Raw genomic sequence first — 4,856 nt, 5'->3', positions numbered from 1 at the left:
ATTCAGAGATGTATAAAATGTTTGTTTCTTTCATTATAGAAAGTCAAGTTTTAGGGAATAAAACAGATAAACATTAAGCAGTTATCATACAAAGCCTAAATGCTAGAGATAAATATGCATTTTGTGGGACTATGTACATTGAATCAATTAAATTGGTTGGGGTGATGACATTTGGATTTGATGTTAAATGATTAATGTGTCAGATTGAGAATAGTGGAAGGTTCTCCAAGCATATGACATAGCATGACATAACAATGAAGAAATGAAAGATTGTTGCGAGCTCAGTGAATGATATACAGGTATATGGTGGGAATTGGCAGAAAAATCTGGAATGGTGGGTTGGGATTTTGTGTACTGAACCATGGGTTTTATCCTGCAGATAATGGTAGAGTATCTGACCCGTTTCCAAGAATAAAGTTTGTCATGTTACAGCATGACACCTAGGTTAAATATTGATCAAGCAGAATGGTTACCCAAGCAGTCATAAGCATAGGACTAGTGCAAAGCATGTTTAAAAGAGAACACAATTGCTCGACATTAAGAAAGCTAAATCTGTCAAGTATTATGGGTAAGGGATAAGCAATACAGATGAAGTCAAGAATATCACAAGTGGTTGCAGAAATGGGTGGGTAACAAAAGCAAAGAGTAAAGTAAAATCAAAGATCCTAAGGCCTAAAATACCAAAAATTTTTTTAACTGGACTCCGGCTAGGACATGGGTAAGTTTGTCTGATTAAAAGATGTGGAAGTAGGGCATCTCTCACATAAGGAGACATTGGTTGTTAAACCAGGGACTAACATAATCAGATGGGTATTTTAGGAAGATTGCAACTGATGTTTGATGAAAGATGGTGTGAATGGGGGCAGGAGGGCATTCTTTTGTGAAAGTGCATGGGGAGTTGATGAAGATCTCAGCCAGGGCAATGCCCATGGACTGGAGTAGTCTGATCAGAAGGGGGAAAGATAATATGCCAGAGTGATCGGGCAAGATTTCTTCAGGGTCATTTGCAGGCTAGACAGAATTTAGCTTGAAAGGAATGGGGAAGAGACTCCATATCGGAGGAAGGGCAACAGAAATTTTTACAGGGTAACAGATTTGTCAGGCTCCTAAGCCTGACTCCGTTTGGCACTTTTTATATTCATATCGGGTTCCTGGTATAAACTCCACCTCCGGGAAAGAATGTGTAAGTGGACCTCAGCACCATATTGACTGCTATTAAGAGTCTGGTGGCTTCCTGCACCAGTCACCTCTAGAAAAGCCTGTGGTTGGAAGCTAACAGAGTAAGAGCTAACATGTGGGCTGAGATTATATAGGAGTCTACAGAGAAATTGCCAAAGGTCCTCAAAAGTCCATTCCCTCCATATTTACAGAATATGAATCATTCTCAAATGGGGCTGACCTTTTACTATACACAAGATTACACCCCATAGTATAGTGAAAAAAATCTGAACTTTGACCACGTATTTGCTAAATGATTGATGAAAATTACCTTAAAATAGGAAAATATGGCTGCTTGTCAAGAGGAAAAAAATGATATTGCTTAAGTATCTACACTTCATGCTGCAATAGCTTCAACCGAGACATTCTGCAGACTGGTCACTGCTTTTTAATGATTCCATTGACGTCACATGGAATTTAAAGCAAGCAGCTATTTTTATATATCAATTGAAAATGCAGCAGCTATCTCTCCTCTGAATTAGATCACAGAGCAGCAATGAAATGCATGCTTCAGCCATAACGTAGATGAACAGGCACTTCTGGGTTATATTAGAGAGAATATGAGTTTTCCTCAATCTGCCCTGGAGCAATGGTTGCAGTTGTCAATTGTACAAATCACTGGGCATGTTTTCTTGCAGTGTTTGTAACGAAGGAAGAAAGGGAATATTCTCCTTTGCTGATCTGAAAGTAACTACAACAAAGCTGGGCCTAACACACAAAGCAAGTCAATCTTTAGAAAAGAGGCAAAATTGTTAATGCCAGATAAGGAAAGGAATGAGTGTAAAATCATTGATGCCCATTTCTCAATGTTAATGCTGATTCCTTTGATGACAAGGAAAATGGATAATCAGATTCAGGGACAAGAGATCATCTGGGCTTTCACGTGGACCTTTTGTGACTTTTGAGGCTATGATTTCTGAAGAATTCCTCCAATTGGATATATTCTGATGCAAATGCTACTGAAAATGCCTCCTGTTGTTACCATATAGAAATCCCTGAACAGAAAACTTTACATATAAACACAAAGCACCATCTATTAGTAGTAGTATCCTAAACAGAATCCCCAGAGTAGTGTTGAACATATTTTTATATTTTGATTAGAAATAAAGAAAACAAATGATCAATAAATATCACATGATACATGTTTAAGAAAAGTCTCTTAACCATGATGAAAAGGTCACATAGTTGATTTTTAAATCCATTATATAAAATACCTCTATATAAATCCCCCTGTATAAAATCAGTTTCTTGTACATACAATTTTGTTTGTTGCAGAAGGTAGAAACTCATTATTTTATAAAATTTGGGGATGAAATGGGAAGGAATAAACATTAAAATTTAAAACGATCAACTTTTTGCAACTCTATGTTGTTTTCCCAGATAAGTATACACATTTCAATGAGAGCTTCTGCTGGGCTGTATTATATGATTGTGTTTTATCAATTCTGAATTTTAAATCACAGACGATAATATCAGCTCTCAAATGTCAGTTATTATGATGAATTGGCTTTTCAACTTTTCAAGCCATTCGCTTTCCTTGCTTCCAAAATGTCAAATGCAAAGTCTCCTGTTAGCAAAGCTGTGCAAAGGATGTTATTGTTTTTCAGCAACCACAATAGTGGACAATTCTTCCAAAGCTTGTTTCATAGGCAAAAGCCTGTGTTTTTTGATTGATATTTTGACTATGTAGATTGTGTCATCTTTAAGTTAATTAATAAAATCTAAACCTCCTAATATAGCACATTTGAAATGATTGATTTTACCACCTCTATAGTGCTAAAATTTATGTTTTAAAAATGTTGATTAAGGCCGCATCGTCACCCGTGGCGCTTGCGCACTTGGAAAGACATGCTTGGTCGTTAGTAATGCCAGAAAGTTAGAAGTTGGGACCAGGTAAATTGCTTTTTCTGTCTCAGTGCTGGAAGACAGCTCTATAGCACTGCTTCACAACTAGCGGCAAAGTGCAACAAGCTGGGGGCAATGTTTAGGACGCGCGGCCGGGGAGTTGGAGTCCACTTTCTCCTTCCCTCTGGCTGGAGAGAGAATTCTTCTCCGAGAACGCCCTGTGCGTAGCTCCGCCCCTTGCCTCGGAATTACTGTCGTTGGGCGGAGATTTCTGGGCCTGTTCGTGAACAGCATTTCCTTTTTGTCCGACATCTTAACGCGGCTGCGGTAGCTGCAGCGCTTCTCCAAGCTTCGCAATGCCGACAAGAAGAAGAAAGATGCCGGAAAGTCGGCCAAGAAAGACAAAGACCCAGTGAACAAATCTGGGGGCAAGGCCAAAAAGAAGAAGTGGTTCAAAGGCAAAGTTCGGGACAAGCTCAACAATTTAGTCTTGTTTGACAAAGCTATATGTGACAAACTCTGGAAGGAAGTTCTCAACTATAAGCTTATAACCCCAGCTATGGTCTCTGAGAGACTGAAGATTCGAGGCTCCCTGTCCAGGGCAACCCTTCAGGAGCTCCTTAGTAAAGGACTTATCAAGCTGATTTCAAAGCACAGAGCTCAAGTAATTTACACCAGAAATACCAAAGGTGGAGGTACCCCAGCCGCTGGTGAAGATGTGTGAACAGATTCAACCAACTGTATATTTGGAAAAATAGAACTTTATTAAATAAAAAAATAATAAAAATGTTGATTAAATGCTTAATTAATATCTTGTTTTTAATTTTTCTTTTGTTCAGATACACAAATGGTTTACCCGTTTAGAAAGTGAAGGTAAGCAGCTAAAGAGAAGTTTCAAGACTCATAAATTTTTCTTCATTAACATCATAATCTAGCAAAACTAAGATAAGAATTGCTACTTTGGATTTCATGGAAAGTTGCCTTAGAGCAATACTAAAAACTGAACTCATGTCTTTTTTTCCTATATTAATTAAAGTTCAAATGGAAATATTCATTGCTCACAAGTCCAGAAATTAAATAATAGATGGCTTGATGGGTTAGTTGATTTATTTATAAATGTATTCACTTAGTTATCTATTCAACACATATTTATAGAGCACTTATCATGTTCTAATACCTAGACCAAGTAGAAAATACAAGGAAAAATAAAGTATCGTTTCTGGCCTTGAGGAGTTAGAATTTAAGGCAGGAACAGGATATATCAAAACCAAAGACAACAAGAATGCAATAGGTCAAAGATATTCTATAAAAAAGACATCTGCACTAGAATGTTTATAACAGCACAATTCACAATTGCAAAGATGTGGAAACAACCCAAGTGCCCATCAATACATGAGTAGATTAATAAAATGTGGTATATGTATACCGTGGAGTTCTACTCAGCCACAAAAAACAATGGTGATATAGCACCTCTTGTATTATCCTGGATAGAGCTGAAACCCATTGTACTAAGTGAAGTATCAGAAGAATGGCAAAACAAGCACCACATGTACTCACCATCAAATTGGTTTTAACTGATCAACACTTAAATGCACATATAGTAATAACATTCATCGGGTGTCAGGCAGATGGGAGGCGGGGAGAAAGGGATGGGTATATACACACCTAGTGGGTGCCATACGCACCGTCTGGGGGATGGTCAGGCTTGAAGCTCTGACTCAGGTGGGGCAAAGGCAATATACATAACCTAAACATTTGCACCCCCATAATATGCTGAAATAAAAATAAATAAA

The 4,856-nt window shown here is 37.8% G+C and overlaps 1 pseudogene; it reads left to right on the top strand.

The window, feature by feature from the left end:
* The first annotated feature begins 361 nt into the window (after window positions 1–361).
* LOC105814568 lies at window positions 362–3,787 on the top strand (annotated as a pseudogene).
* The last annotated feature ends 1,069 nt before the right edge of the window (window positions 3,788–4,856 follow it).

Source organism: Propithecus coquereli, unplaced genomic scaffold (assembly GCF_000956105.1).
Source record: "Propithecus coquereli isolate 6110/MARCELLA unplaced genomic scaffold, Pcoq_1.0 Scaffold110, whole genome shotgun sequence".
Classification (NCBI taxonomy): domain Eukaryota; kingdom Metazoa; phylum Chordata; class Mammalia; order Primates; family Indriidae; genus Propithecus; species Propithecus coquereli.
The sequence above is the reverse complement of the archived record's forward strand: the minus strand, read 5'-3'. Positions and strand labels throughout refer to the sequence as shown.